Raw genomic sequence first — 12,810 nt, 5'->3', positions numbered from 1 at the left:
CGGCCGCGGACCAGTACCGATCCGTGGACTAATTGGTACGGGCCGCACAAGAAAAAAAAAAAATTCAGTTTTATGTATTATCCGAGTCTGGAGGATCTTTTATTTTGAAAATCCTTTTAACCGGATTCTCTTGGTTACGTTTTGCACGCCAACATTGAGCCACAAGCAGCAAAATGAGTCAGAAACAGATCAGATTCTTTGTAAAGTTTCTTTATGAAGGGAAAAGGCCCAGAGAAGAGACAGGAGGATGGATTTATCCCGGTAGGTGATTCCCACATTCAAAGTTCTGCATGATATGGTGACCGGCTGCTAATGAGGCAATGAAGCTTCAAGCTGCTTCACCACTAGAGACCAAACACCCTGTGGATTAGCAACACTTGGGGTGTCACTGTCTCTCATCACTCCCAGGTGGGACCGTCTCGTTGCAGAGAAACAAGCTCAGAGCTCCCATTAGTCGTTATCGTGAGTTAAAATTTTCACCAAAATACAATGTTCGTTTTTGTGGCGCATCTGTATCTTATTTTGAAGGGATATGTAGACGTTACCGTAGAGACCAGAGTCAGAGAGCATTAAGGTAGTGGTTGAGACGAGATGAGAGGAGCAGAGCTTGTGAGTTTGAGGTCTGGTTCACACGGCACGATTGAAGGACAATTTTCCAAACCTCGGTGACCACAGAGTGACATATTTGTTACCCAGACTCTAGTGCAGAAACAACTACAAACGCCACACCAGCAAAAGGTAAGTTCGAATTTATTTGTGTCCAGCAGCGGGGGGGGAAACGGGCAGGTGAACGGAGCATCCACTGGGGTCGATGGGTGGACAGGCAGGCAAGCGCGTTGACTGGGGGTTATCCAGCAATGAAGGCGGACGGACAGAGAACGGAGCCAGACAGGAGACGGGGAACGGCTGTGAGCAGGAGCCGCGTGGAGCCGGACGAGAGACCAAGAACAGCTCCTCTTTCAGACCAGGAACGAGGATACTTCGGACCAAGAAACGAGGATTTTTTGACCAGGAACGAGGACTCACTGGAAACGTAGAACCATCTGGCAGCGATCTCAGGATCCGGCTTCTATTAAAACGCTCCTCCTAATGGATAGATGAGCTCCAGCTGGCCGCTTCTGTCCGACACGCCCTGCAGGAGAGAGGGTGGAAGACAACACACACTCGCAGCACCGCTTAATGGACATGACAGTATGACAGTACCCTCCCCCTTAATGGACGCCTCTTGGCGGACAACTAGAGGTAGAAGCAGATGACCTCTCAAATGAAGAGATGAGATCAGGGTCCAAAATAAAGGAACGGGGAATCCAGGACCGATGTTCTGGTCCATACCCCTCCCAGTCCACCAGATATTGAAGGCCGCGCCCACGAGGGCGGACCGCCAGAATGCGCTGGACAGAAAAGGCAGGATGGCCATCCACTAGCCGGGAGGGCGGAGGGGGGTCCGGTGGAGGGCACAAGGGACTGGAATGAACAGGCTTGATCTGAGAAACATGAAAAACTGGGTGAACCCGGAGGTGAGAAGGGAGTTTGAGGCGCACTGTAGAGGGGCTAATGACCGAAATAATGGTAAAAGGGCCAAGGAACCTAGGAGAGAGTTTCTTAGAGGTGGACTTAAGGGGAAAATCCCTTGAAGAGAGCCAAACCTCTTGACCCGGGGTGTACTGGGGAGCTGGCATACGTCGTCTGTCTGCTATCCTTTTATTCTGAAAGGAGGTACGTTGCAGGGCAGCTTTAGTTTGCCCCCACACTCTCTGACACTTTCTGAGGTGGGTTTTAACAGAAAGGGTGGATGATTCTGGAAAAGAGGACGGTAGGAGAGGTGGCTGGTAGCCAATAGAGGCTTCAAATGGGGAAAAGCCTGTAGCGGCCGAGACATGCGTGTTGTGTGCATACTCCACCCAAGGTAGGTGGGTGCTCCAAGAACCAGGATTAGATGCACAAACACAACGCAGGGTATTCTCCAGCTCCTGATTAAGTCTCTCACATTGCCCGTTGGTCTGAGGGTGGAAGCCGGAAGATAGACAGGGCTTGGCCCCTAGCGCGGAGCAAAAATCCTTCCACACACGTGAGACAAACTGAGGCCCTCTATCAGAGACAATCTCAGATGGGATGCCGTGCAGGCGGAAGACATGCTGCAAAAGGAGTCTGGCTGTCTCGGGGGCCGACGGGAGCCTGGCCAATGCCACTAGGTGGCAGGCCTTGGAGAACCTGTCAATGATGGTGAGAATGACTGATTTATTATGGGAGGGGGGAAGACCAGTAATGAAATCCAGGGCAATGTGAGACCAGGGACGTGAAGGGACTTCGAGAGGCTGAAGCAGGCCGGCAGGACGATTTACCCCTAGCACAGGTGCTGCAGGCCCTGACATATTCCTGCACATCCTGGTTAAGGGATGGCCACCAGAAATAGCGTCGGAGGAGACCAATAGTGCGGCTAACCCCAGAGTGACAGGAGAACCTAGATGCGTGACCCCAATGGATCACTTGACCCCGCACAGAGGTGGGGACAAAGGTTCGATTGGGGGGACCTCCTCCAGGGTCCGGTTCACCTGCTTGGGCTGCTTTAAGGGAACTCTCCAGCTCCCATGTGATGGCACCGACCGTACAGGTGGGCGGGAGGATACTCTGGGAGGAGCCGTCCAAGCTGTCAGGGGAATGCTGTCTGGAGAGGGCGTCTGGTTTTGAATTTTTGGACCCAGGGCGGTATGTGATTGTCAGGTTGAAACGAGAAAAGAACAGCGTCCAGCGGGCCTGTCTAGGGTTCAGACGCTTAGCAGACTGCAGGTAGGCTAAGTTTTTATGGTCTGTCCAGACCATGATGGGCTGCTCTGTGCCTTCAAGCCAGTGTCGCCATTCCTCCAAAGCCAATTTGATGGCTAGGAGCTCCTTGTCGCCGATGTTATAATTATGCTCGGGAGAGGAAAGCGTTTAGAGAAAAAGGCGCATGGGTGAAGCTTATTATCGAGGTGAGAACGTTGGGACAGAACAGCCCCCACCCCGGTGTCGGATGCATCCACCTCTAATACAAACTGAGTTGATGGGTCTGGGTGAATCAGAATGGGTGCGTTAACAAACCTCTTCTTGAGCTCTGAGAAGGCCCGGTCAGCGTCTTGGGTCCAGGAAAAAGGTCTCTTGATAGAGGTAAGAGCCGTGAGGGGGGCGGCCACCAAACTGAAGCCTCTGATAAACCGCCTGTAGAAGTTTGAGAAACCTAGGAAGCGCTGCAGCTGCTTCCTGGAAGTAGGAACTGGCCACTCCTGGACAGCCTGAGTCTTCTCAGGGCTGGGCCTCACCTCCCTCAAACACAAAACCCAGAAAAGTCAAGGATGGTTTATGAAACTCACATTTTTCTGCTTTCACAAACAGGTTGTTCTCCAGTAAACGTTGAAGAACCTTCCTTACGTGGGTCCGGTGGTCGGTGAGACTGTTGGAGAAGATTAAAATGTCATCCAAATAGACAAACACAAAAACATTCAGGTAATCCCGAAGGACATCATTTACTAGGGCCTGGAAAACTGCTGGAGCGTTGCAAAGTCCAAAAGGCATAACCAAGTATTCAAAATGTCCAATATGGGTCTTGAAAGCAGTCTTCCATTCGTCTCCCTCTCTTATTCGCACTAAGTGGTAAGCATTGCGCAGATCTAATTTGGAGAAAATGGTGGCCCTTTGGACTGACTCAAAGGATGAAGAGATGAGAGGGAGAGAGTATTTGTTCTTGATGGTAATTTGATTAAGCCCCCGATAATCAATGCAGGGACGGAGTGACTTGTCTTTCTTTTGGACAAAGAAAAACCCCGCCCCCATGGGGGAAGAGGATGGACGGATTATGCCTGCGGAAACAGACTCAGAAATGTATCTCTCCATGGCTTCACGTTCAGGTCTTGACAGATTGTAAAGTCTGCCTGAAGGCAGGGGGGCTCCAGGGAGCAATTCAATGGCACAATCATAAGGGCGATGTGCAGGGAGAGATAGAGCAAGTGTCTTACTGAAAACTCTTTTAAGATCATGATACTCGGTGGGAACTGATGATAAGTCTGGGGGTTCAGGTTCTGCAGTAAGACTGGGGGGCCCCCTGGGGACGGCAGATTGTAAACAGCAGTTATGACAGTGTTCGCTCCACGATTCAATGAGACCAATTGACCAGTTAATGTGCGGGTTGTGAGTCTGTAACCAAGGGTAACCAAGAACCAGGGGGGCGGACTTGGTCGGAAACACAAAAAAAGAAATCTGTTCATGGTGATTTCCTGACACCACTAACGAGACTGGGTCAGTCAGGTTATGGTGGTTAATGGACCTCCGTCCAACGCTGACACTGGAATGGGAGCAGAGAGTATGGACAGGGATGTCATACTCCTTAACAACCTCTGGACTGATTAGGTTTTGCTCGGCCCCTGAATCAATAAATGCTAGTATGGGATGCGTCTCTCGACGGATACAAAGGAGAGAAGGGATACTCACATGAGGTTTGGTGGTGAGTTTGCCCGTCAGTACCCCCACGCTTACTGACGGGCCCCGGCTTTTGGGCGAACAGGGCAGTTGGCGATGAAGTGGGCGGGAACCCCGCAGTACAAGCAGCATCCGGCGTCTCTCCTCCGTTGACGCTCCTCGGGAGTGAGCCGGGCCCGACCAATCTCCATAGGTTCAGGCGGTGGTGATGGGGACGAAGGAGGACTCGGGGTCGGAGCTGTGATTCTGGGAACCTCGGCCCTAGACGGGACTGCGAAGGTCCCGGATCGTTGTCTGGACCTCTCCCGTATACGGTTATCAATACGAACTGCTAGACTAATTAGCTCCTCGAGAGTCTTAGATTCATCACGGTAAGAGAGTTCATCTTTCATCCTCTCGGAGAGAGCGTTGCGGAAAGCTCCTTTAAGAGCCGCATTGTTCCACCCCGTCTCAGCAGCCAGAATGCGGAACTCCACTACGAGTTCAGAGACAGACCGATTCCCCTGTCGTAACTCCCAAAGTCTCTTACTAGAGTCCTCCCTAGTGGCTGCCATATCAAAAACCTGCTTGAAAGACTCAATAAAGTCAGCATATGAGTAGAGATGTATGCTTGACTCGTTAATTACCGCCTCAGCCCATTTCAGGGCCTTACCTCTTAAAAGACCAATGACATATGAAATCTTACTGGCGTCATCGCGGAAGGATTGAGGCGATCGGCCAAAAACCAGAGCACACTGGAGCAGGAAACCCCTGCACTTACCCTGCTCCCCGGAAAACGGCTCCGGCGGAGGGGAAATAACCTCACGGAAGCTGGGTGAAGGGGAGGTAGGGGCGGGAACAGGCGAGGCGGCAGGAGTACCGGTTCCTGCAGCAGACGGCTGGATCTTCGCACTTATCTCCTTCAGCTGCTGCGACAGTTCGGAGAGGCTCTGTGTTAGCTCGGACTGCTGCTGCTGCATAGCCTGAAGCGCGTTGTTGTGGCGGCCTAACAGAACTCCTTGCTCTGTTAATGCATTTCGTAGTTGCGCTGCAGAGTCAACCTGGCCAGATGGTTCTGACATATTTGTTACCCAGACTCTAGTGCAGAAACAACTACAAACGCCACACCAGCAAAAGGTAAGTTCGAATTTATTTGTGTCCAGCAGCGGGGGGGGAAACGGGCAGGTGAACGGAGCATCCACTGGGGTCGATGGGTGGACAGGCAGGCAAGCGCGTTGACTGGGGGTTATCCAGCAATGAAGGCGGACGGACAGAGAACGGAGCCAGACAGGAGACGGGGAACGGCTGTGAGCAGGAGCCGCGTGGAGCCGGACGAGAGACCAAGAACAGCTCCTCTTTCAGACCAGGAACGAGGATACTTCGGACCAAGAAACGAGGATTTCTTAACCAGGAACGAGGACTCACTGGAAACGTAGAACCATCTGGCAGCGATCTCAGGATCCGGCTTCTATTAAAACGCTCCTCCTAATGGATAGATGAGCTCCAGCTGGCCGCTTCTGTCCGACACGCCCTGCAGGAGAGAGGGTGGAAGACAACACACACTCGCAGCACCGCTTAATGGACATGACAGTATGACACAGAGCCGATAAAAGTCCAACAGGTTCGGTCGGTTCGTGTGTCCAGCCACACGGCAGGAGCAACACACCACACAAGAACCGATTCAAGAAAAGATCCCGACTCCAGAAGAAAATCCAGTAAACCCTCAACATACCATACATGAATTTAGAATAATTAAACACGGATGATGATGTAGAAACAGTAGTGATAGTTTGTGGAATCATGTTCCTCGATAAAAGTCGTAACAAATAGAAAAGGTGAGTGGAGCTGCTCTATTTGCTGCACTGTGCACTAAACCAGACTCTCAGTTGCTTGATGTCAGCTGTTTGGGATTCCCCTCTGTGCTTACGTCACCACACTTTCTGATTGGCTACTTGTCACACTCAACAGGTTACGTTCTCGCTCCCAGTCAGGGGAAACCCCACAGGCTGCGATAGTCGGGCCAAGACAATCAAACATGTTGAATATGTCCGATTTTAGATTGGAACGGTCGGACATAACACACCACACAGCAGGTCGGAACGTTCTATGATTTTCATAAGCGGAAAATCGGGACAAAAAAATTCAAATTATGTCAGGTGACCTCCTCCCCATCCGTCTCCCCGGGCTGCAGTAAAATTGCCATATCTTGACCGGTCCGCAGTGATAAAGAGGATGGGGACCACTGATCTAGAGGGCTCTGTATAAAATAAATGCACATTATTTAATTATCAGTTTCTCAGCTATGTAAACAGAAATTATTTTTACAGGTATCTAAGAAAAATGCAAATTGAGATTCACCTTAAAATTGGTAGGTCTAACAAAAGCCAGTCAGAATGGCACAAAACTAAATTCAAACTTTATTAGCTGTCTCATTCTGTGCCATTTTCTGATGTTAGTTGCTAAATCTTGCTTTTAACAAGATTTGGCAACTATTATCTGACCTGGCCAGATAAAAGATGTAAAAGATGTACAACAATGCCAGTTTAAACTTCAAACTACTTCCAAAAAACTATGTTCTGTAACATTAAAACAAGGTTAGAACTGCAGCTATATCAATCATAACTCATCTTCTCTTCATGTTTTTATCATTTTCTTGTTGTACAGCCCTGTGCTGCCTTCAGGAGAAATGGTTGTCAGAGTATCAGCTATAAAATTTCACCCACATGGCATTCACTGTGAAAACCAGAGTTTAAGTGGAAAAACAAAATGGCACTGATTCTTTTAGTGCCATAAATATTGGACAGAAACATGTATTATATCTTTATATAGACCCGTCTATTGATTTATAGATCAATAGTTTTATTGTACAGAAATTACAAAACCAAAACTGGCTCTTAATCAAATCCTAATGAGTTAAATTGAAAGTGTAATGGAGTCACTTACAGCATTAAAACTGACATGAAACATAATATTAAAGAACTAAATATACAAGATAAAATCTAATTCAAAACATAAGTTCCTTATTATTACTGTTATGGTCTGTAAAATATGTACTTTACATATTTTATTATTTATATTATAACACTGTTTGTTTTTGCCATATTCATAGTCCCTTGTATTAATTATTGCTCAAAAGGCCTTGCCATATAGGTTTATTCCTCTGTATTTAGTTAGGTTTGTAGTTTTTTTTTGCTTGCATTTTGTTCGTCATGCATTTCTTTTAGTTTCCTTTGATTAATATTATCCTTTCTTAGTTTAGTTACAGTGCTTTGTGAAAGCATTCGGCCCCCTTGAACTTCTCAACCTTTTGCCGCTTTTCAGGCTTCAAATAGAAAGATCTAAGATATTTATTATTTTGTGAAGAGTCAACAAGTGGGATACAATCGTGAGGTGGAACGAAATTTATAGGATATTTAAAACTTTTTTCACAAATAAACAACTGCTCTTTCCACAGATTCAGGGAGCGCATTAGTGGGGAAAAACAGACTGACCTGTTACAACGAAAAATGTCCTGATGCACTGATAAGTAAAATCTAAAAGTACCATTGCATACTGGACCACTTATAGCACTGGTGTTGACTCTGTAAAATGAAAGCTGTCGTGGTCGCCCATGAAAGGATGTCTTTATCTAAGTAAGAATAAGAAAGTATCCCACAATGTTGTGAGTGAATCAAAGTTTTTCATTCAGACAAAGATAACAGAGGTCTCTATAAAGGTTAATAATAAATGGACAGACATACAAAATACAGAATTATAGTGGTATCAAAGATGACGAGCAGTACCTGAGGCACCTGCAGGAACTTTAACCTCTGTTGGATCTTCATTGGACAATGTCTTTCTGGCAAGACCACCACTGTTCTAGAAAGAACTTGGGGCCCTGAAAATGGGAAGTAATTCACAGCATACACCCTATTACTTGAAATGGTAAAATCTTGAAAGGGCTAACTTCAGGTGGTTGCCACTGTGGTTGTCAACAGCAGACCAGTTGATCCACCTTCTGTCTGTACACAGACTCATAATTGTCCTGAATCAGAGCGGTGACGGCAATCTGATCGCCCTGTCCTAATGGAGAAGCGCTGCAGGGAGAGAGAGCACTTTTCTTTGGAGTGTTTGTGCTGATTGATTTTGTGCCAAAGATTATGCTGCCCACACTGTCCTACTGCTGCCGATCACTCAAGTAGTTGGTATTCTAATATTTATTTCTTTATTTTTTTTACTTCAGTTCCTTTTTAAAAAAAAGGAACTCACAATTTTTCAAACATTTCACAGCTCTTGAGAAAGTAAGTTGCAATGATTTGTTTTTCTTTCTCCATATCCCCATAAGATTTAGTATCTGTATTAAGCAAAATTTCTGGAGCATGGTTAAAAAGACAGAAGGTAGGAAGATTGTTGGAAATATTTACCAATGAACTCTTGTATAGATGTACTGCTGTCCAGAAAAATTACAAGACTAAAATAAATGAATAAATGTACTCTTATGTGTTTTTTCATTTGTGACAGAGATCTTAAAGTTAAAGTTTCTTAAAGTTGTAGAACTGTAAATTCTTCTACAAGTTTGATAGAATGATTTAAAGTTCTCTTCATGTATAGAGATCAAGGTGCATCTGGGGAAAACCCAATTCCAGATCTCCCTCTAAATATTCTGGGTTGAACGTCATGCTGCAGAGCATCGTGACCTGGGGAACCACAGCCAGATAACGAAGCGTTTATCTTCAGAGATTTGGACTAACTCTGACAATTTTCCTGTCCAGAAAGACTTCTTACAAAATGACAGCTCTGAAGATACTTATAAAAATTCTTAGTTAGAGTCGGAGTCTGTCCCTCAGATGATTGAATAGTTCCTTAGATGACCATTCAGATAAACCAATGCTTCTAATGCGCCCCAGCAGATCTGGGTTAACAGTTAATGCCGACAAAGAAGAGAAGGTTCGTATATTTTTACTTCTTGACTCATGGGTGTTTGTTATTTCAAATAAAGTGAGATAAACGAGAGTTCACTGATTTGAAGAGTCCAAGAGATAGGCAACAGGGAAGATTTTGAAATAAGTAGTGGAATCGTAGAAGAATGTTCATTTTGATGGTATTGATTCTTTCTAAGAAAATAGTTTATAGAGGAGCCCATTTTGTTAAATCATTTCTAGTCTTCTGATTTAAAGGTGAGTAGTTGGTGTCAGAGAGATTATTCATATCAGATGTAGCAAAGATACCCAAATATTTACAACCCCTCAGACATTAGAAAGGGAGATTGTATTAAAATGGATGGCAGCAGACTTCCCTAGTCTGATTTTGTGTCCTGACAAAGCACTGTGGACCTTCTCATAGATTCCAAGATTGCTGGAATTGATTTCTCAAGTTTGCACATATACAAAAGGATATCATAAACAAAGAGTGGAATAATGTGACCCATCTATATTAATTCCAAATACATCAGCAGTAGTCCTGTTAATCCCGACCAGAGTTTCAATAAGCAGTGTAAACAATAAGGGTGAAAAGCTTCTCACACGGAATCTGTCCGACGCCTGAAATTCAGTTGCTTTTCAACTCTGTCAGAAGCCTTCTCTGCTTCAATGGGGGCAATTAATACTGGCTCTTTGTTAGTATTAAGATACTGAACAGCATAAAGAACATGTCATATATTGATTTTATAAATCCTGCCATATTTGGGTCTATTATTTTAGGGAGGATGTTTTCTAATCTCCAGGACAGTATGGTACTTTTATTTTGTACATTAAGCAAACTAACAGATCTAAAGGTAGAGCAGTCCACAGGACTTTCACCTTCTTTTAAAAGCAGACTGTCTCCATGAGGAGGGATGCCATTTTTCAAAATGTTAACAGCAGGCATAAATATTGATTGAATATCTGGCCACAATGACTTAAAGATTCCAGTGGAAACCCACTGGGGCCAGGCCATTTTCTATTTAGCATTAATTTTAATTGCTGTCCAGATCTCCTCCAAAGTAATAACACCATCTGAGACGGAGCAACACTCTGCAATAGTAGGTAGAGATACAGTGGGGCAAAAAAGTATTTAGTCAGCCACCAATTGTGCAAGTTCTCCCACTTAAAAAGATGAGAGAGGCCTGTAATTTTCATCATAGATATACCTCAACTATGAGAGACAAAAGGAGAAAAAAAATCCAGAACATCACATTGTCTGATTTTTAAAGAATTTATTTACAAAATATGGTGGAAAATAAGTATTTGGTCAATAACAAAAGTTCATCTCAATACTTTGTTATATAGCCTTTGTTGGCAATGACAGAGATCAAACGTTTTCTGTAAGTCTTCACAAGGTTTTCACACACTGTTGCTGGTATTTTGGCCCATTCCTCCATGCAGATCTCCTCTAGAGCAGTGATGTTCTGGGGCTGTTGCTAGGCAACACGGACTTTCAACTCCCTCCAAAGATTTTCTATGGGGTTGAGATCTGGAGACTGGCTAGGCCACTCCAGGACCTTGAAATGCTTCTTACGAAGCCACTCCTTCGTTACCCGGGCGGTGTGTTTGGGATCATTGTCATGCTGAAAGACCCAGCCACGTTTCATCTTCAATGCCCTTGCTGATGGAGGTTTTCACTCAAAATTTGACGATACATGGCCCCATTCATTCTTTCCTTCACACGGATCAGTCGTCCTGGTTCCTTAGCAGAAAAACAGCCCCAAAGCATGATGTTTCCACCCCCATGCTTCACAGTAGGTATGGTGTTCTTTGGATGCAACTCAGCATTCTCTCTCCTCCAAACATGACGAGTAGAGTTTTTACCAAAAAGTTCTAATTTGGTTTCATCTGACCATATGATATTCTCCCAGTCATCTTCTGGATCATCCAAATGCTCTCTAGCAAACTTGAGACGGGCCTTGACATGTACTGGCTTAAGCAGGGGGACACGTCTGGCACTGCAGGATTTGAGTCCCTGGTGGCGTAGTGTGTTACTGATGGTAGCCTTTGTTACTTTGGTCCCAGCTCTCTGCAGGACATTCACCAGGTTCCCCCGTGTGGTTCTGTGATTTTTGCTCACCGTTCTTGTGATCATTTTGACCCCACGGGGTGAGATCTTGTGTGGAGCCCCAGATCGAGGAAGATTATCAGTGGTCTTGTATGTGTTCCATTTTCTAATAATTGATCCCACAGTTGATTTCTTCACACCAACCTGTTTACCTATTGCAGATTCAGACTTCCCAGCCTGGTGCAGGTCTATAATTTTGTGTCGGGTGTCCTTTGACAACTCTCTAGTTTTGGCCATGTTGGAGTTTAGAGTGTGACTGTTTGAGGTTTTGGACAGGTGTCTTTTATACTGATAACGGGTTCAAACAGGTGCTATTAATACAGGTAACGTATTAGTGGAGGACAGAGGAGCCTCTTACAGAAGACGTTACAGGTCTGTGAGAGCCAGAAATCTTGCTTGTTTGTAACTGACCAAATACTTATTTTCCACCATATTTTGTAAATAAATTCTTTAAAAATCAGACAATGTGATGTTCTGGATATTTTTTCTCCTTTTGTCTCTCATAGTTGAGGTATATCTATGATGAAAATTACAGGCCTCTCATCTTTTTAAGTGGGAGAACTTGCACAATTGGTGGCTGACTAAATACTTTTTTGCCCCACTGTATACTACTCAGACAAGAGGAGATATCTGCTGGGTCGGTCATATTTGTATTGTAGTGAAATATATAAAATTGTGCAAAGTTCTGTTGATAATCATTGAGCCACATATGGTGTTTTTGTTCTGCATTCTTCTTATATTAATTAAATGGCTATTATCTTGATTTTTCAAAAGGTCGGAAAGCATACATGCCAAATTCACATTGTTTCTGTTTTGTGCACAAGTAGTATTTTCTGAACATGACGGCTGTATGCTACATTAACAGCCATCAGTGTCTGTTCAGTTGACAATGTTAGTGGTTGTTTGTGAACATGCGCCAATCGAATCAGCTCTTTTTCAAGGTTCTCTCAAATCTTTGCTAAAACCACTTTTCGGTGAGAGCTGTAAGATGAAAGATGACCACACATCATGACCACCCAGATTATAGCAGAAGTATTTCATTGTTTTACTGAAGAATTTAGTTTTTCACTAGTGGCCTTCATTTGACAGTAATCCCCCTGGAATGGAGCTGAAAGAGGGAAGGAATGCGCAGAGGAGGCGCTGGCCCCCACTGACATCTGATTGTTAAAGCACACTTCATATCAGGTGGTGGTGGTAACACACCAATAAGTTAGTTCTGGAAAAAAAGACCTGAAGAAGGGAGAGGGGGACAAAAATGTTTGTAGTCTGGAGCAGAGGTTGCGCTAAATTTTATTCGTTGAGCATCAAATGGTAATAATATTATTATTTCCATTTTGTTTAATTAATATTCAGCAAGCTGAACAGATAATCCAC

General features: G+C 44.8%; 1 protein-coding gene across 1 annotated transcript in view; it reads left to right on the top strand.

Annotated features, from left to right (window-relative positions):
- The window catches only part of ube2l3b (ubiquitin-conjugating enzyme E2L 3b), a 34,001-nt gene that overhangs the window by 17,841 nt on the left and 3,350 nt on the right, over positions 1-12,810 (top strand). The gene's annotated exons all lie outside the window — the stretch shown is intronic.

Source organism: Gambusia affinis, linkage group LG03 (genome assembly GCF_019740435.1).
Source record: "Gambusia affinis linkage group LG03, SWU_Gaff_1.0, whole genome shotgun sequence".
Classification (NCBI taxonomy): domain Eukaryota; kingdom Metazoa; phylum Chordata; class Actinopteri; order Cyprinodontiformes; family Poeciliidae; genus Gambusia; species Gambusia affinis.
This window is presented reverse-complemented; position numbering and strand designations above follow the sequence as displayed.